This window comes from Scyliorhinus canicula, chromosome 3 (assembly GCF_902713615.1).
Source record: "Scyliorhinus canicula chromosome 3, sScyCan1.1, whole genome shotgun sequence".
NCBI lineage: Eukaryota > Metazoa > Chordata > Chondrichthyes > Carcharhiniformes > Scyliorhinidae > Scyliorhinus > Scyliorhinus canicula.
In genome coordinates, this window is record NC_052148.1 from 258992793 (window position 1) to 259014435 (window position 21643).

The 21643-nt window shown below is 45.2% G+C and overlaps 1 protein-coding gene across 4 annotated transcripts in view; it reads right to left on the minus strand.

Moving 5' to 3' along the window:
• nrg1 (neuregulin 1) overlaps positions 1 to 21643 on the minus strand; it is a 901022-nt gene that overhangs the window by 189120 nt on the left and 690259 nt on the right. The window lies entirely within an intron of this gene.

A 21643-nucleotide genomic window follows, 5' to 3' on the forward strand; every position in this document is an offset into this window, starting at 1 on the left:
ATAGCACCAAATAATGCTGTAGCTTCCGTCTTGATCACAAGTTGCAGAAATGAAGGAAGTCTGATATTGGTAAGCTTTAAGATCAATTGACATTTAGCAAAGTCATGTATAAAGCCTAATTGTGTCATGGATTTAATGTACGAGTGTAATAGAAGGAGATCAAGCACTAAACATTCTGGTCAGTAATCACATCCTTCATTAATGGACAGGTTACCAGGCAGAACACTGACTTCCAGCTCGCTGGGATGCCTCACGGTCAGAGCTGTCTGCCTCAGTTAGATGAGCTTGTCAGCTTATCTGGAAGATAAGACTGTGACACAATGCAAAACCACTTACAGTCTGGTGAATGGGTATGGCCACAGAATCGGAGCTGCACGGTTTAGAATTATTCACAACCGCTTTTTATGAATGTGAAGCGGCCATGATGGCAGCTGAGCAGAATGTAAGTCTGTAATTCGGTCCGCACTGGTCCAATTCTTACTGATGACAGAATCAGCAACAGTTACAACATAGAGGGTGGAAATTAAGTCCGTCGTGCTTCTCTGCTGGTTCTTTGAAAGTGCGCTTGTGCTTAAACCCACAACCTGCTTTTTGTCTGTAACCCTGCACGTTCCACATCCACAAGGGTCATAGAGTCATGGAGGTCTGCAGCACAGAAAAGGCCCTTCAGCCCATCACATCGGCACCAGTCATAAACAGCCGACTAACCATTGTAACCTGCCAACTCCTTTAAAAAGGTGCAATCAGCTTCCACCCCCTTTTCAGGTAAAGAGTTCCAAACACTGACAGCTCTGCCCAAACATTACTCCGCACCTTGTGTCGAGATCTTTTACCAAGGATCTTAAATCTATGTCCTCTGATTATAGACTCACTCATCAAAGGGAATTGTTTTTTCTCTCCCTACTCTCTATCGAAACATCTCATCGCATTGAAAACCTCTATTAGGTTACTTCCTAAGGAGAACAGCCCTAACTTTTCCAACTTCATTTCTTTAATAAAAGCAAAATCCTGCAGATGCTGGTAATCTGATCTAAAATAAACAGAAAATGCTGGCAACCCTCTGCAGGTATGGCAGCATTTGTGGAGAGAAACAAAGTTAACGTTCGAGTCTGTATGACTACGTCTTCAAGGAGCTCTAAATAAGTGTCATACGGACTTGAAGCGTTCACTGTTTCTCTCTCCACAGGGGTTGCCAGCCCTGCTGAGTTTTTCCAGCATTTTCTGTTCTCACCTCTCTAACGCAAGATAGTGAATAGCCACTAGATCAGTGGCACACCATAGAAAATTACTGGCCAGCCACAGGTGAGAACGGACATTGTTTTATTCACGTGTCATGGTTATAGTGGTTATGCTTCTGGATTATTTGATAAAATAAAGACTCCTGCAGCGCAGGTAAACATACGCCATGTGTATATGCTTACTTCATAAAGATCTGCCATCATTCTTGAATCAAAGAAAGTAAGGCAGCAATCAAAACCAAAATGCTTGCATGCTTTGCTTTTTGACACCATTTCGCCAACAAGCAGATGGAACGGTTAAAGTTCGCATCGGTACGCCAAGCAAATGTGAGCATTGAGATCACACGCCCAGTGACGGCGTCTATTAACTAATTATTGCAATTAGTCAGATTTGGCTTCTTAATTAGCTTCAGACCACACTGTGCAACATCAGAGAAGCTTAAGTAATATTCCAAGAGGATTAAAGATTGCTGCCACACAGAGTAAAGATTACTACATCTTCTGTATGGATGGATCGAGCTACTGTGGGGAGAGCCCTCTGCCTGGACCACCTTATGGAAGGGAAGTGCTGAAATTAGCTATTCCTTAGCAACAAAGAGAGTACAGTAATAACCAAACCCAATTTGAAATAGGGCAAAATAATAGTTCAGCAGAATAGTCAGATTGGACTTGAAACATAAGAACATTAAGAACTAGCCATGATGTGGAGATGCCGGCATTGAACTGGGGTGAGCACAGTGAGAAGTCTTACAACACCAGGTTAAAGTCCAACAGGTTTGTTTCAAATCACTAGCCCTCAGAGTGCAGCTCCTTTCTCAGGTAAGAACTCGGAGCAGGAGTAGACCACCTGGTCTCTCAAACCTGCTTCGCTAGTCAATAAGATCATGGCCGAAATTTTTGCGGACTCAGCTCCACTTACCCGTCTGCTCACCATAACCCTTAATTCCTTTACTGTTCAAAAATCTATCTACCTTTGCCTTAAAAACATTCAATAAGGTGGCCTCAACTGCTTCACTGAGCAGGAATTCCACAGATTTACAACCCTTTGGGTGAAGAAGTTCATAGAACATAGAACATTACAGCACAGAACAGGCCCTTTGGCCCTCGATGTTGTGCCGAACAATGATCACCCCACTTAAACCCACGTAACCCGTAGACCCATAACCCAACAATCCCCCCATTAACCTTACACTACGGGCAATTTAGCATGGCCAATCCACCTAACCCGCACATCTTTGGACTGTGGGAGGAAACCGGAGCACCCGGAGGAAACCCACGCACACACGGGGAGGACGTGCAGACTCCACACAGACAGTGACCCAGCCGGGAATCGAACCTGGGACCCTGGAGCTGTGAAGCATTGATGCTAACCACCATGCTACCGTGAGGCCCCGAGTTCCTCCTCATCTCAGTCCTAAATCTGCTCCCCTTTATTTTGAGGCTATGCCCCCTTGTTCTAGTTTCACCTACCAGTGCTTCCCTGCTTCCATCTGATCTATTCCCTTCATAATTTTATATGTTTCTATAAGATCTCCCCTCATTCTTCTCAATTCCAATGAGTAACTCCCTCCAAAGATGTGGACAGGCCCACTGAGTTTTTCCAGCATTTTCTACTTTTATTGCATACGAAAAAACATCACTGTCGGCAATGTTTTCGAACACGGTCACTGGAGGGTGGCAAGGTTCAAATATTTATGCTGTATAAAATACAGAATGGGATGTTTTCAGGTGCAATTAAATTTTTTCCCTCCCGTGAGGCGAAGCAAGGAAAATGGACAAAAGTGTTCTCCAGCCCGTGATCCATTTTGAAGTTATTACTTTCCCTTGCCCCCAGGTGAAACCATAACGGGGACTTGTGGAGCTGGTCTTTGCTTTTGACCCTCAGTGCCTGAATCGCATCAATCATCCCCACTAGAAAGCGCAGGTACAGATCCTGTGGAGAACAACCCTCTCTTGTAAATATTCGCCGGCCTACACAGACACAATATAGGGTTATGCAATTTCATTAAATAGTGTGCTTTGAACATGTACTTATTGATTCAACTGGACGTGTAGAGCAGGAGGGGAAATTACCACAGTGGATAATGTTCAGTGCAAAGGAAAGCAATGTGGGATGTATGTGCATTGGTAACAGTATTTCAAAGCAGTCAAAGTACAGATAAAGGCTGTAACGCAGAAACAAATACAGGGAACTATGTCTATACAGGTAAATATCAATTGTGTAAAATCTAATTCTTACTGTTTCTATGATTTTTATAAAAAACTATTAATTTCTATGTAGAAATATAGATGAATATACTCATTTGAAACATAGACTGTGGCTAGCCATCTTGCAAAAAGAGATTCCCTGACCGGTTGTCTGCTGCAGCATTTTGGCAGCATCACTGTTGCTTTATGGCTGACTACCCGTGTATACCTGCTGATTCCTCCTTCCTCGGTTCCACATGAGTCGATGTAATGTAACCTTCACCAAAGAAGGTCACCTCCAGCTGCTTCAAAACTCTGTCAGCTCGCACAGCCCTCGGAGTTCTTTCACAGATCACCTCAGGATGCCGATGCCTCCGAGGTGAATCCCGGTGCTGTAACTGGGGTGATCCTTCCCAACTCCCACCCTTTCCGTCCCCCATCTCTTAGTGAAGGATTGTGAAGGGCAGTAGATTCAGCTGCTTAAATATCGTCTCCTTCCTTTGTTTGGAAAACTAGGAGGGGAGGGGCAAAACATTACACCTCAGAGTTCGACAAACTGAATGTGGGACAGAACTCCCATCACAGCAGATGGTAAATTTAGTTGCTCAGATTTCAGAAATCTGGAATTAAGATGCTTAGTAATGGTGACCATGAAAATATACTGGGCTGTGAAAACGTACCTGGTTCACAAATCTTCTTTGGGGAATCGAATTCTACCATCCTTATCTGACCTGGCCGATATGTGACTCCGGACTCACAACAAAGGGATTAACTCTTAACGACACTGTCAGGCATCCGAGTAGGCCACTCAGGCAGTTCACCTTCACCCCCTCAAGGGGAATCAGGGCGTGGCAATAAACGCTGGCCTTTACAGAGATGTGAGTGAATAAAAAAATAAATCAGGAGACAATGCAGTCCGTGTTTGTCGAGAGGTCGGATAAAGTTTACCTCAGCGTGTCACTGAAAATATTTCTGCCACTGACAGTGGGACTCTGAGCCTTAATCCAGGTTACATAATTTACATGTGCAGCCTGTGGGCCCCACTTTCTTCAGGGATTAATTGACATTGACCTTTCTTGTTGCCGGCCCCATTGAAGGTGCGGTTCTCACGGGATTATGACAGTGGAGCATTTGGAGCTGAAGCATATCCCTGGCCCAGGGGCTGGTTTAGCACACTGGGCTAAATCGCTGGCTTTTAAAGCAGACCAAAGCACGCCAGCAGCACGGTTCGATTCCCGTACCAGCCTCCCCGAACAGGCGCCGGAATGTGGCGACTAGGGGCTTTTCACAGTAACTTCATTGAAGCCTACTCGTAACAATAAGTGATTTTCATTCATTTTTCATTTCATTTCCAAGTGTTGGACGTGTCATACCATGTCATGTTTATTATTCATTCTTAGCAAGTGGGCCTCATTGGCGAGATCAGCACATATTGCCATCCCCAGTGGCCCCGAGAAGGTGATATCTTGGCTGCTGCAGTCCTTTATTGAGCTTCGATACAACTAAATAGCTTGCTAGACCACTTCAGTGAGTAATTAAGAGTCAGCCACAATGGTGTTGGAGGGGGGGGGGGGGGGGGGGGGGGGGGTGTCGATGCCCCATATAGGCCAAACCCAGGTAAAGACGGCAGCTTTCCTCCCCCACACGGCACGGGTGAAGCGTTGCATTTTACACCACTCAGAAAGCTTCACGATTACTTATGCTGCAATCAACTTTTCTTTTATTATTTTCAGTTATTTTCCAATTTAATTCAAGTTCTCAGACTGCGGTGGGATTTGAACTGGATCGTGCACAATATTCCACTGCAAATGTGGAGCCGTGAGTAACATTTCAGACAACAAGCTGGACTTACTGCACCCCAGTCAATTTGAGACTCGCATCAATTTGAGACAGGAATGCAGCATTGGACGTCAGAGAGGGATGAATAGAAAGTGCACTCTGGAGGGAGAGAGGTAGGACGGGGTGTGGGGGGAGAACTGGATGCTGAAGCATCACCAAGAAAGGAGGGAGAAGAGAGAACAGAACCATTCCAAATTACTGCAATCAATTTGAAGAAACCCTGGACCATTTTTTTAATAAAGACACGAGTCCTACACTTTAGAACTTTAATCTAATTAAATGGTGGGGTCCTTTGTTTTAAAAGATGAATCAAATTCCAATTTAAAACATTTGATATTTCAAAACAATTTGAAACATTAACGGCCGTAATTTTTAGAATTATGTACTCACCTTTATTTTTTTGTAAACATCACAATTTAAAAAAAAAAAGAGACCTACGATTGGATTTACCTTTCTGTGTCGCTTACAAGTCCCAAAGGGTAAGCGTGCTTAATTACAGCACAGATACCCAGATATATGATTGGGGGGAGTGTTATTAATGCCATAATACCTTACATTGAAAATCCCCTTACAGCACCACCTACAGGTATAACCAATATTGCATAGAATGTGGGTGGCCCTTTTAATAGATGTGAATACATTCTAGGTTTATCGTTTCATAGAGAAAGGTAATTTGGAAAGCAGGGAGATAGAGTAGATTTGAACCTGTCAGTGTTTCTACAATCCAAGCCAATTAGCTGGGCAATGAAAAGCTGAGACACCACAACACCACCGCTGGCGGGAGGGTATAATGGAACCTGACAAATTAACGTGGACAGTTTCCAGTATAAATCGGGACTTGGAAATTTCTAATGGGACTGCAATGGTTGAAGAAGTCAGCCCACAACCACCTTCTCAAGGGCATCCAGGGATGGGCAATGAAATGCCCAGCGACACGACAACCATATCCTGTAAAATTAATTTTTAAAAGTTGGGAAAGTGGGAAACTGGAAGATTTTTGACATGTTACAGATGAGCAGAGCAGAGCAAATGATACATTTCCTGAGATGGAATTGATTTGTGTTTCAAGAAATAGCACACGTTTCAATTCCTGGCTCGCATAAGTGTCTGGAGTGAGAAAACCCATTTTTTATGTACCATACACATTTTAATTTGTGGACACAGTGCAATCTAACGCGGAGCATATAGACCCCTGACTGTACATGTTCAACATGACTGCATTCTACACCCCGTCTCGCCTCATCGCCCTTTATAATTATACTTGATGCCTTGAATTTTGTCTCTGACCAGTGCCCTATTTCACATGTACTTCACCTTTCCAAAAGGTGTAGCTGGAAATTGCACAGACTTCTGCTGCCTCACTGCCATTCACTGTCACTGGAGAGAACCTGTGTTGAATAAAGATGCAACCAAGCAAAGTGCAATTTTCTTATTTTCAATCATCATAGTTGTTGCTCGCGGGCTGTCAGGCCTTATGAGGAATATCTGATTTTCAATCATAGCACAGTTCCCTCTGTAAATCCCACTGCTATTCTCCTGGGCAACATGACTATGATGGATGAAGTAATGAGAAGATAGTTAAAATGTGAAAGTAGGCTAGCCAGATGAAGCCATTGCTGCAAGTTTCCTTACTTGTTGCTAATTCAAATGGACTGTCCAGCTGCAGAAGTGCTTATGCACAGAATGTCACATCTGGAAACAGACTCAAATTGAAGGGGTGGCTCTGCTTTTCTGTCCATATGTCTTGAGTGCTGGGAAGTCACGGATTCATGCTCAGAATTTGCCGCTTACGAGCAACCTTTCTCCAGTTGGGTTGTCCCAGATCTGGGAATCTCACTGTGGCACTTCCTGTGTGTCACTTCTTGTGCTGCTCCCTGGTTTTCATGGGGCTGTGACAGGTTAGCATTTCACACATACATGTCGAGCATGTCGAGCACTAAGGTTAGCATACATTGTGGAAGGGGATGGGGGAGGGAATGGAGAGATCAAATTATCAAATGTTGACCCAAAGGACTCATTTTCCCCCTCCAGGCCCAACATCCTCACCACGTTGTTCTTAAACGCCTTGGTTAGGAGCAGCTCCTGCTGTCCAATAGCATCACAGCCTAGACAATTCAGGATTATCAGTATATTTAATTGGAGAGAAACAAAACAGACTTGCATTTATGTAGCACCACTAATGGCCAACGGACACCCCAAAATGCTTTACAGTCAATGCAGTACTTTTGAAGTGTAATCACAGGCATGAAGTAGGAAACTTGGTAGCCAATTTCCGCATAGCAAGATACCACAAGCAGCAATGTGACCATAACCAGACAACTGAGGGACAAATATTGGCCAGGATGCGGGGGATAAGTCCCCGCCTCTTCTTCAAAATAGTGCCATGGGCCCAGAGAGGGCAGAAGGGGGCCTCGATTTAACATCACATCCAAAAGGGCGTGTCGCACTCCCTCAGTACTGCACTGGAATGTCGGCCTTGATTTTTGTACTCAACACCTCTCGTGGGACTTGAACCCACAGCACTCTGACTCGGGCAAGAGGACTGCTAACTGAGCTGCAGACAGCCTCACCTGAAGGCCACAGACAGGCACTTTCCAGCAGAGGCTACAGTGGAGTAATCAAGGAGGAACCCTGACATTGCCTGGGGCAGAGAAGCCAGTTGCAGGGACCCAGCTGCAGAAACTGACCAGCACGCAAGGCTCAAGATAAATGATTTGAAAGTAAACCGCACTTACAAAGCAGCTTACATAATAGCTGTTCAGACAAAGTACACATTTTATTTCATTTACAAAGTCTATTCTGTTTCTGTCACGCAGGGAAGTTGATAATTAGTGTTTGCTCCAGCAACAATTCTTTTACATAAGAATAAGGTCAGTTTTACCAAATTAGAACTGGCAATATGATGGGAGTTTCTGAAGCACACTGAATGCAACTAGAGAAGGTTTAAAATGTTGGGATACTAATCTCCTATGGTCTTGTTTGTGGCATTACATTCAACATAAACTTTGTTCTCTGGTTACTGATTCCAGCCAGTTGCCCACTATTCACAGGCTATAACAGTCAATCTAATATCTTGTCGACCTACTTAAGACCGAGCTGAGCTTTCAATCCTATATCCTCTCCAGCACCAGGACTACTTGTGCCCACCTCCATAATATCACCTGTCTTCACTCCTGGATCACTATGTTCTCCTAAAGATCTCATCCATGGTTTCGTCACATCTAAACTTGACTATTCCAATGCTTTACTCAACCAGATTCCATCTTCCACTCGCCATAAATTGAGCTCACCCAAAACTCTCAAGTCCCATTTGTCCATCAACTTCATCCTAGCTGAACTACATAGGCTACACCCACCAACGCCTCAATTTTAAAAGTTCTCACACTCCTGATCAAATTCCTCCATACATTCACCTCTCCCTGCCTTTGCAACCTCCTCCATCCAGCCCAATAAGTTTCCAGGAACTCCGTGTCCCTCTAGCTCTGACTTCTTATGTATCACCCACTTCCTTTGCCCACCATAGGAATGTCTGCACTTTGACAGCCTTTCAGGTACTGTGCTGTTAGATTTCACCTTGGGGGTGTGTGAGGGATGGGAGATATCCATTCTTAATCACTGAGCATTGGTCCCTGTTGGAAGCTGTGTAGACAGCAGGCAAGCATGTCACTCCCAGGCTTGGCTGTGAAACCCTTCTCGCTACAGTCAGCATCTGGATTGACATGAGGAATGGTCACGTCGGTACTGGGTGTACTCGAGGAAGGTTATCGCCTATGACTGTATCTCAGTAGAGCTACAAGGAGCAATTTAGCGTGGCCAATCCACCTACCCTGCACATCTTTGGGTTGTGGGGGCAAAACCCACGCAAACACGGGGAGAATGTGCAAACTCCACACAGACAGTGACCCAGAGCCGGGACCGAACCTGGGACCTCAGCGCCGTGAGGCAGCAGTGCTAACCACTGTGCCACCGTGCTCTGCAGGACATGGTTGAGGCAAACCTCTAAAATGCTTTCAAAAGGAAACTAGACACGTACATTAGAAAAAGATGGAAAGGTATGCTGAAAGTCGGTAGGGGGAGGTGGGGGGGGGGGGGAAACACGTGTGGAGTATCAATGACAGCACTGATGAGTTGGGCTGAATGGTCTATTTCTGTGCCAAATATCTGGTGCAATTCTTTGTAAGCCTGGGAATGAAAGAAGCCAACAGCAGAGTTTCAGGATAAAGAATATTCCCCAAATGACCTTGTCTTCTTAAAATGAAAAAAAAAACCCTGTGCTGAAGCACAGTCACGTCTGAATGATGGGGAAAGTCTGCAGTTCAACATTCACTGTAACTGCTGAAATTTAGACATTTGCCAACCCGTAACTTTAACATTACAAGAAATGTGACTGTTGGCAGAGATATCAGTGATATGCTGAATAGGTGTCACTGTCTGTGCCTTTCCTTTGAGTTGTGGGAAGCTGGTCTGAACTGAGAAAGTGCCTCGAAGAACAGTGGAATGAAAGATGCGGGGAATTCTCCCATTTTGGGACTACATCCCGTGTCGGGGGCGGGAACATGGAGGCCAAAATTCTTCAATCCGAGCTCGTCCCACCACCGCTGCCAGCGCGGACGGAGAACTTGGTGCTCAGCCAAAGCTCCAATCACTGGGGGGGACTGGAGAATTTTGCCAGCGTGAACGGACAGCGGATTCAGGCCGGAATGATTCCCGCTGCGGAGGCCGGTGGGAAATAACGCCAAATCCTCCAGTCCGGATCTCTTTAATTATGAAACCGGGTGTTTCACATCATATCCCGTTATTGGGAAAGCCTGATGGCACGTAGTCCACCGTCGTATCTGGGCGTCATATTGAAAAGACGCCCAACATCACCGACCCACCATTGAAGAAAGAAGGTGGACCTTCCGAAGACGAAGATTGATCTCCGGAAGCACTCTGAGACTGGAAGATGGATCTCCTGTGAAAAACGATGGATCTCCAGAATCATTCTGGGGCTGGAAGATGGACCCCTCCCAATACCCCGAATCTGGCAGTCCCACCACTCACTGCAGTCCGGTGTGCAGGGTTGCATGCTTGTTCCATCCCGAACTCCTGAGGCAGACCCAGGCATTCTTCAGCCCAGTCCCGACACCTGTACACCACATTGTCCCAAACGTGTTTCGCGGTGGTGTGTTTTCCCGCCGGTGCCGCGGAGAATCAGGCGAGGGTGGAAAATTGCAGTTAGGCCTTCATCTGCATCTGATTAATGAGGTGAAAATTAGTTTCTCGTTGGCCTCCAGGAAGTTTCCCAGCCTGCTGTGGCAGGCAAAAGTGGAAAATCCTTTGGGAAATTCAAGCTGGCGTGAAACTGATTTCTGGACCTTTCGCCATATTCTCCAACCCCCCCATGCCCACCATCGAACCATTGTGGCGGCTTGGAAGAATTGCGCCCATGGTGGATCAATGAAATATTTGCATCAAACATTCTCAGATCAGGTTTAGCAGAACTGGCTGAGTTTCTTCGCCCCAAACAATATCATTTAACCATAGAATAGAATCATAGGATTCCTACAGTGCAGAAGATGACCAACCCTCTGAAAGAGAACCCTACCTAGGACCACTTCCCCACCCAATGCCCGTATCCCCATAACCCTACAAAACCTGCACATCCTTGGACATAAGGGGCAATTTAGCATGGCCAATTCACCTAACCTGTACTTCTTTCGACTGTGGGAAGAAACCGGAGCACCCGGCGGAAACCCATGAACACACGGGGAGAATGTGCAAACTCCACACAGTCACCCAAGGCTGGAATTGAACCCAGGTCCCTGGCGCTGAGAGGCAGCAGTGCTATCTACTGTGCCACCATGCTGCCCAAATATCAAACGTCAAAAGAGCATTTGCAAGATGCATTAGGAGTGGCTCTAAAATTTTGCACCACAACCACCCTAAGTCTTTGCCTTATTCGCTGATAGTGTCAATTAACTCTGAATCAGAGGGTCAACCAGCGGCCTTTCAGCTTCAAAGGAGCAGAAGCCCGAATGGATAGTATAGGAGAGGACATTTCAAAATGGAGGTGACCTCTGACAATTGAAATTTAAAAATAACTTTTGTGGCCAGACCATAACCATGAGGGTCTCTAGGCCTACCTGAAATGTCCCCCAAACCCTAGTCTTCCACTGGCAGGGTCCTCCAAGACATTAAACTGGAGCAATCCCGCTACCCACCCACCCCTGCCACTCGTGGGAACCTGGATGTTGAGTAGAAAATCCCACTTGGCTTCTTTCAATTGACACAAAGTGGCCACTATTGAGGCATGTTGGCAGCCCAGATATAGATAAAGAAAAACAGCAATCTTGGTATAGAGTCCAGGAGAACTCCACTATGTTTCCTATCGTTCAACTAACTACATATCTATGCTGTCACTATCCCTTTTATTCTGTGTGCTTCAAAATTGATGGTAAGCTCATTGTGTCACCTCACAAAACACTTTTTTTCGGGGGGTGGGGGTCAGGGTGAATTTCAAAACAAGGGGCGAGATTCTCTGATTGCTGACGCCCAAATCGCGTTCGGTGATCTGCCGGGGAATCCGTTTTTACGCCGAAATCGGGGGTGGCGCCGTTTTTCAGAACCTCCGCCGCTCAATAATGGCGTACTCGAGGAGTATGGCACACGCCATTGGGACGGCCTCAGGATGTCACCTGAGACCCTCCCTTGATGCTCTGCCCCCGATGGGCCGACTTCCCGTTGGCGTGGGTCATGCGTCCTCAACTTTTGTGAATCTTTTGTGGCGGCTGCGGACTGTGTCGGGGTGGGGGGGTGGGGGGGGGGGGCGTTCTGCTGGCAGGGGGGATTTCGGTGGAGGCTTGAGGAACTGGTGGGGGGTGGTATGGGAGGGTTACAGGGGGGCACTATCTGGCAATCCGGGTCCACGTCTGCGTCCATATCAGCAGGGGCTTTAAGTGGCGTGGCTGCTGGCCCCTCACCGGATGGAGCATCGATGCCGGGACGGTGCTGACGCTTTGGTCGTAAGACCAGACGCTTCCTCCGGACATAGCCACAAAATCGGAGAATCCAGCCTAGGATCTCACTGGCAAGATTCTCCTTCTCCGGATCGCACGATATTTTGTACCCACATTGCCGATTACGCTCGTGGAATCTCAGCACAAGAGTCAGGGTGGAGCTGAGGAAACGGCATGCAGGCTGGGGTGGGGCTATTTTTAAATCCCACCCTCCTCCGTTCCTAACCCCAGTGTTCTATCCATACAGGAACAGCGATGGAATTTCCCAAAGTCAGGCACCAACAACTTGCATTGATGTAGTGTCTTTCACGGAGTGAAATGTCCCAGGGGGAGGCGACTTCAATCCTGCAGCTCAAGATGAACCCAAGTCACGGGATGAGAATAGTCTCAGCAGTTCCCAATCCCTGCAGATTTTTGTTAAGGGGACATTTTGGCTTGGTAAAGGAAGGTGCAATTGCAAAGTGATCATGTCCTATTGTACTCCGTGGCATCATATTGTCAACGTGCTGACATTCCAATTGTCACTCTGAAGAGTGATGACTGGAAGTTACCTGGCTCTACTGTGGCAGAGATTGAAGCAGATTGTGCCATTTTCACCTCAGACTGCAATTTATGAAACGAACGAGCAGCAGAGAATTAACAAAACCTTTGCTAACTTTTAAAGCGGGGTTGATGGAATGGTGATTTGTCCTTGATACGTAACGCAGGAAGGTCAACAATACATTTTGACCTCGAGAGCAAGCATTTTCATGCCGGTCTCACTTGCATTTATATAGCGCCTTTAATATAATGACGAACCCCATGATGCCTCACAAGTTAGACAGATAAACAGAAGTTTGAGGCAGGCTTTAAAGATTTCCTGAAGGGAGTAGAGAGTTTTATGGAAGGAATTCCAGAGTTTAGGGCTTATGCAGCTGTAGACATGGCTTCCTAAAATGGAGAAATTAAATTATGGAGTATGTGCAAGACCAGAATTGGAGAAATGCAGAGATCATAGTTTTAAAATTGAGGCATGACCTGACCAGGAGTCAAGGAAGGTCATGAATTCATATTAATCTTTATTTGACCACAAAATGGGCAGCACGGTAGCACAGTGGCTAGCACTGTTGCTTCACAGCTCCAGGGTCCCAGGTTTGATTCCCGGCTTGGGCCACTGTCTGCGTGGAGTCTGCACGTTCTCCCCGTGTCTGCATTTCCTCCGGGTGCTCCGGTTTCCCCCCACAAGTCCCAAAAGACGGGCTGTTAGGTCATTTGTTCATTCTAAATTCTCCCTCTGTGTACCCGAACAGGCGCCGGAGTGAGTTGACTGGAGGATTTTCACAGTAAGTTCATTGCAGTGTTGATGTACAGCAAGAAGTCTTACAACACCAGGTTAAAGTCAAGGTTAAAGTACAACAGGTTTGTTTCGAATCACTAGCTTTCGGAGCACAGCTCCTTCCTCAGATGGAAGCTCACCTGAGGAAGGAGCAGTGCTCCGAAAGGTAGTGATTCGAAACAAACCTGTTGGGACTTTCACCTGGTGTTGTAAGACTTCTTATGTGCTCACCCCAGTCCAATGCCGGCATCTCCATATCAGTGTTAATGTAAGCCTACTTGTGACAATAATAAATATTATAGATTATTATGACAGGCATGAGAGGTTTGGTTCTCACATCCTGTGCAACAAGGTGATGGCTTAGATAAGGTTCCGACCCGTAAAATCACTGGCAAAAAAATGGCAGCGGAAACCAAAGAAAGGGCTGAATATTATCCCTCAATAAATAAGTGGCATTAATTTCTACATGAACTTTGTGCACGATAACTGGCAGTGGTACAATGAATGGATCTGAAACAGGTACGGATGAAGCTGAAAAAGACTTAAGAAGTCTTCATAGTCTCAAAGTTCTAACAGAGCCAGCCACTGCAAGGCGGCAATCAACAAAACTGATACGATTGCTGACCTGCAGCGTTCAAAAGGGTAGAACACAAGTCGGAGGAGGAGGACATGATCAGACCATATGTGACTCTGGTCAGTCTGCCACCCGAGTCCTGCTTGAGTTCTGGTTACTGAGGCACAAGGGCTGGAAACAGTGCAGTAAAAAGCCATGAAACTGATCCCTCGCGCCAAGAGGTCTGAATTATGTGGAAAGATGTGTGAATTCTAAAGCTTAGCAAAAAGGGTATCTGAGAGTCAACCTTATTGAGAGATATAATTTAGAAAAGGGAATGGAAAAGCTATATCCAGAATATTGTTTTAAAGTAAGCTCCAAGAAAGGGGTCCAAACTAGCAAAGAACAAATTTAAGACTGACATCAGAACATTTAATCTACGCCCAAAGAGTAATCAATACGTGGAATATTTTCTCAGATGGAATGGTGGAGACAAACATTCTGGAATCCTTTAAGGAGCCTGCAATGGAATTGGGTTCTGCTGGAGAGATATATGTTAAGATGTGTTAAATGGCCATTCCAATCCATAACTTTCTTCGTGATTTTAAGAGCTGTAAATGCAGGATGCACAGAAAAAGTAAACTGCAATTGTAGAGGCCGTGTCCTACAAATCACCTGAAGCATTGAATGACTTGCACAGATGAATTTCGATATTAATGTTTCAACATGTCTGTTATGCAGAGTATATATGTAGGCTTGTGGACAAACAAGGTTCTGTTGCTGTCAACAGTCTTATCGACAAGAACCATTTTGAACAATCAGCCCAACCATTACAGCATGGCAGTAAAATGTGATAATACTTCTGCTTTAAATTACCCCTAATCCAGATGTGACCGTGCTTGGGAGTAAATTATTAACCCATTATCACTGTGATTGCCAATTCTACCGTCACAGCTACCCCAGGTAGTACGCTGTGAGCATTTTAGAAGCAGATCAGGGATTATTAATGATGGGGAAATGTCAGCATTGGACTGGGGTGAGCAGAGTAAGAAGTCTTACAACACCAGGTTAAAGTCCAACAGGTTTATTTCGAATCACTAGCTTTCGGAGCACTGCTCCTTCCTCAGGTGAATTCACCTTGGGAAGGAGCAGTGCTCCGAAAGCTAGTGATTCGAAACAAACCTGTTGGGACTGTAACCTGGTGTTGTAAGACTTCTTACAGGGATTATTAATACAGAGAACTGGCGAAGATCCTTATTCCTCTTCAGCCTAATGTGGCGACTTTCATCATATCCCACAATGTGACAATGAAATGTCTAAGTGTCGCAGTATTATCATTTGTTTTATCAGTAGTCAGTGTTATACTCTGCAACCTCTCCAGTTCACAAATACCAGTTGCCTGGGCATTTTGTTGAGCAGTGATAATGACTCTAATGTCAATGGCATCATTTTAGTCCAGTCTTTTGGGAGCAAAATCATGGCAGGTACAGTATTTAGATAAGTGAAACAGTTTTTTATTTCTGCTTTATAATGCTTTATCACTGTTTTTTTTTTAAATTTAGTGTACCCAATTATTTTTTCCAATTAAGGGGCAATTTAATGTGACCAATCCACTTAACCTGCACATCTTTTGGGTTGTGGGGGCGAAACCCACGCAGACACGGGGAGAATGTGCAAACTCCTCACAGACAGTGACCCAGGGCTGGGATTCGAACCCAGGTCCTCAGCGCCGTAGGCAGCAATGCTAACCACTGTGCCACCATGCTGCCCTTTTATCACTGTTTTAAGTGCCAGGTAAATATTTATATCTAAGTTGTTCGGACACTTGTGGTTAAGACATTCTAATGTCATTCTATAATCCAGAAAATTCCAGAATCCAGCAATGACACGGTCCCAGGGATTCCAGACTGCAGAGGTTATAGTGTATAACATCAGTGGCATCTGCAATGGTGAGACGTATATTTATGTTGAAAGTAAAGCAACAGTTCCAGTTAAGGCACTTCAGGGGTTCAAGTAACATAGGTATGCTTGCATTTTAAACCGGTCTTGAAAAGACACTCATATAAGAGTTCCCACACGGTGCTGGTGTCTTTGGGCTTAGTGATGGAACTGAGAGGAGAGAGGCCCGACAGACTTGTTCCCTCTGCTTAGCTTCCATGTTCACCGGCTTATATTCCAACTGAAAAGTCATGTAGGTCTACAAACCAGATTGTTTATATTTTGGATCTTGGTAGAAATCGACATCTGTGCTCTAATGTAAAAGCAACTTGCACCAAAGTGCCTGACCACCTCAAATACTCCCATCAAGGGTTTACCTGGCCATTGTCTCATTGCCTGCTCTACGCCCATTGGCTGACAGGCTTCCTGCATTGCAAAATTGATTTCTCCGTCTTCAGGCACCGTACATTCAGAGGATTTTGGTGACCATGGACTTCCATTGGACTGTTCCGTGATTTTGATTGGCAAAGTATGGCAGCAGTTGGCATCGCCTTCTGCAGCATGGCTGGCCAGGGAACTGTCCCACTCTAGAACATTGACCACCCTTCAAAAATATTTCTTCGGGCAGAAAAAAGAGGCCTGGGGTGTCCTCAGATCATGAAAGGAGCTGTGTAAATGCAAGTTTTACTTTTGTCCTGTTGATTAGACAGCGGCAATATTCTGTTTCCCATCCAATGAGGAATTTAGGAGGAATTTCTTTACGCAGTCAGTGGGTAGAGTCTGGCGTTGGCTGTAAAAGGGAGCAACTGAGGCAGAGAGCAATGCATTAAAGGGGCTGTTTGATACATCTGTGAGGGAATGGGAAATTGGGAGATATGGCAGAGAGGCAAGAGGTAACTAGAATGGGAAGAAGCTTGTATGGAGTTTAAACACTGGCCTAGAACGAGGTGTCCAATTTGCACTTTCCCGAATTGCACTGCTGCGTGTCCCACAGAACCAAATGTACTGATAAAATTTTAATTCACATTCCCCATACACTCGTTGGCATCAAGCTATTTTGATGCTCTTGTTTTAGCATTTATCATATCTTATTTATTCACCAATAAAGCAATAGCAACCATGTTTCAAATTTCCAGGAACCCCAAACAGCACAAAAGTGAATGAGAAATGTGATCACAAGTGGGATTGCGTTCCCTGGACCAGACACCAGGCCTTGGTTCCTGCAGGTTAGACATTACATCAGTCGTACATTATGTTATAACTGACAGGAAGGATAGGTTTTACTTAAAAAAAAACAAAGTCTGCAAATTGAAGGAACAAAGATGAGGTACAAGACTGCTTCAATAGGGAAGAGTGTTGTCACAGAAATTCGTTCTTACAACGACTGAAAACCTAACTGCTCTTCACTATAACCAAAGGTGGCTTTTTGGTAGCAACAGGAATGGAGCAATAGGAAAACTGCCTCACTAGCTTGTAAAACAACCATTCTTGGAGGTGCAGCTTACTTAGGAAGCACTGATTTTAATTTCCTCTTTCAGACAGCTTGTTTACAGATGCTACTAATATTAAAATTGCACCTCTTCAGAATGTCACTAAATAGTTTTGTAGAAAATAACATAGATGGCATTTATTCCAACACCATGGGGTATAAAAATGGAGTTGCCCCGTAAAACATCGAGACTCCATTCCGAAGTTCGTTGTTCACGTTTGCCACATGTTTAGCTGTTTATATTTTGTATATTTTTGATCATGACTCTTGCTGATGCCTCTCGACAGAAATCACGGTGGCCCCAATCATGCAAAGCAAGTTCTTCCCAATCTGAGAAGCAGAAATTCACACAATTTGCAATTTGGAAAGGCGAAGGATTGAAATTAAACCCACTAAAATTAGATGAAGAATGTAATGAATGTCATTATGTGCCAAATTCACCTCCTATCTCAAAAGGATTTTCTTGCGAAGGAGGTTGAATGTTTTTGAAATTGTCTGCATGATATATATTTGCATTCTACAAACTTGCGCCCTTTACTTGTTCAGACTGATTTTAGAGGGTCTGGAGAGACGACTGACTCGGTAGAACAATCGAAACCTATAATAATTGGGAGCTATGCGAACACCTTTAAACAGCACAGACTGTCCGTGTGACAGCTAGGGTTATGTTACAGCTTTTCAATGGCATTGGGACGCAGCACCACCATGGTTTTAACCATTTGCGAGTTGTTTTAGATTAATTTTACTCTAACACATGAAGAGAGTTATGCAATTATCTTTCACTGACAGCCTGGGAGCTAAGCAGAAAATCTTTATTACATCCACGTTTCTGATGTCACAAATGCAAATTTGTTTATAAGTTATTCATTTGAAAGTGTAGACATTTCAACCAGTGGCCACATAGGTATACATATTTAACATGCATATTTAACATACAGCTTTATCTTCATTTTGAACAATTAACATATATCTACATGAGGTGCACAGACCTACAGGACAAGTGTATTAAGCAGTTGAACATAGACATCACTGGGGTTGCTACCACTGTACTGATTAGTTATTACTACCATCATGGGAGGTCTTGTGGCGCAGTGGGTCGTGTCCCTGCCTCTGAGCTCCAGGTTCGAGTCCCACCCCAAGACTTGATGGCCAAAGAAGGTGTGTGTGTAACGCAGGCAAATAGGTTGAGTATGCCTGCTACACACGCCAATGACAGGCAGGAACAGCGGGAGAGAATCCCGGTCAGCCTTTGGCAACAGGCTCGCGACATGTTCCAGGAAAAACCTTGCTGTGGGAACAGATGAAAGTCTGCCTTGCACATCACTAGGCGCGGGAAGAGAAACAACAATGAACCTAGTTATTCATTGGAACAGCTCGTCACCGAGTGTGGGATGATTAATTTATTTCACTTGTTAAGGCTGGCCATAAGCTACTTACAAAATTTGTTGCTGGTGTGTTTTCTGCCTCACCTTGTGGCGATATTAAACCAACGTCCTGTCTGCCCTCATGGGTTGGATATAAAAAGATCTCAGAGGACTTTTTCAAAGATGTGTGGGGAAGTTCTTCCTGGCCAATAATTATCACGCAAACAAGAGTGATTACCTGATCCGTATCACAATGCTTTTTTTGGGATCCTTGCTGGATGCAAAGTGGCTGGTGCACTGTGTACATTGTAATAGTCACTGCACAACCAGAGTGCTCAAAGGTGCTGTAGTGTGCTTTAGGATGTTGTGAGGTAATGAGAGACTCGGTATAAATACGAGTCCCTCCATTAACATAACTAATGGTCAAAAAAACACATGACATTAAACTGATAATCTCAGTCCTTGTCAGTGCTAATTCACAGCAGCAGAAGTAAAGGGAAAAAACAATGTGATGCAGTGTGTCGTCATATGAGGAACGGTTGAGGACTCTGGGTCTGTACTCGTTGGAGTTTAGAAGGATGAGAGAGGATCTTATTGAAACTCACAGGATACTGCGAGGTCTGGATAAATTGGACGTGGAGAGGATGCTTCCACTTGCTGGAAAATCTAGAACCAGAGGACACAATTTCAGACTAAAGGGACGATCCTTTAAAACAGAGATGAGGAGGAATATCTTCAGCCAGAGGCTGGTGAATCTGTGGAACTCTTTGCTGCAGAAGGCTGTGGAGGCCAAATCTTTGAGTGTCTTTAAGACAGAGATCGATAGGTTCTTGATCAATAAGGGGATCAGGGGTTATGGGGAGAAGGCAGGAGAATGGGGATGAGAAAAGTATCAGCCATGACTGAATGACAGAGTAGACTCGATGGGCTGAGTGGCCTAATTCTGCTCCTATGTCTCATGGTCTTAAAGCCTGTGGCACAGGCAGTATCCTGGGATCATCTTAGGTGCAGCTCAGGGGTCACAAAAACAGAACTGGAGAAGAACTTGTCTTCCTCAAACTAATGCAGCTTTTAGCATACCCCACAAACCCATTTCACGGAAATCAAAAAACCTTCAGCATAGAAACATAGGAAATAGGAGCAGAAGGAGGCCATTCAGCCATTCGAGCCTGCTCTACCAGTCATTATGATCATTAAAAAAAATAAATTTGGAGTACCCACTTATTTTCTTCCAATTATGGGACAATTTAGCGTGGCCAATTTACCTAACCTGTACATCTTCGCATCATGGAGGTGAAACCCACGCAAACACGGAAGAATGTGCAAACTCCACACGGACACATTCATTATGATCATGTCTGATCATCCAACTCAATGGCTTAATCCCGCCTCCCCCCCGCCCCATATCCTTTGATCCTCTTTGCCCCAAGTTCTATGTCTAACTGCTTCTTGGAAACATACAGGGCTAGATTCTCCACTGTCGGCCTTCTCCATTGCGCCGGCAGCGCACCCACGCCTGGGAATTTCCCGACGGGGAGGGGCTGCCCACAATGGGAAATCCCATTGGCCGGCTGGCAGGACGGAGAATCCCACCATCGGCGGGGGTGCGCCACAGAGGGACGGAGAATCCCGCCCCAACTGTTTTCTGTGGTAGCGGATTCCACAGGCCGACCACTCTCTGGGTGAAGAAAATTCTCCTCATCTCTGTCCTAAATGGTCTACCCCCTATCCAGCAGCCCAAACACTGTTGATAATTTCTCAGGCCACGCCACAAAAAAAAGTCTGCCGTATCAATGGGGTAGAACCGTTCCCAGCATCCCAGCTTCATCCCTTAACAACATCCTGACTCAGTGAAAAGGACAAAAGTTACCATTATCACTCCTGTATGGAATCTGCTTCTAGGTCATAACAACGTGCAAAAGAACCATTAACCTGTGACCTGCAAAGATTGTTTCCACCCCTGGATCAATGAGATTTACACCACAGAAGGGCAGCCATTTGACCTACTAAGCCAGCTGTACCAGAGAGCTCACACCTGAGCCCCTTACTGCCTGCCTTTTCCCCATTCAACCCAATCCGTGGATGTCAACTCTCTTGACCCCACTATGTCCCATTCTCTTGTTCTTAACCCCCCCCCCCCCCCACCCTCCAACCACCAAAATAAAAATTCTTTAAAAACCTTTCACAAACCAGTTCTCAAACAGGCCAGCACCAATAGTGTAAAGAGATTGTTAGCCTTGCCAAATTCAAGTGGGCTGTCAGCAATTGTACAGGTCCCAGGAAACCCCCACCTAACACCGAGGTACAGTAAGAAGTCTTACAACACCAGGTTAAAGTCCAACATGTTTGTTTCAAACACTAGCTTTCGGAGCACTGCTCCTTCCTCAGGTGAACAAACCTCTTCATTCACCTGAGGAAGGAGCAGTGCTCCGAAAGCTAGTGATTCGAAACGAATCTGTTGGACTCTAACCTGGTGTTGTAAGACTTCTTACTGTGCTCACCCCAAGTCCAACGCCCGGCATCTCCACATCATGAACACCGAGGTAAGGCATTGAGATCTGATGCAGAGCTTGCCTCGGATTTTGGTCAGGGGCGAAGGTCATGGCGAATGGTCAGGTTTAGCCAGCAGCAGCCCAATCTTCCTGTAGCAGGGCACTGGGAGTACTGTGTGTGTGTGGGGAGGGGAGGGGGGTCTTACCCCGGGCAGAGACAGATTGCAGGA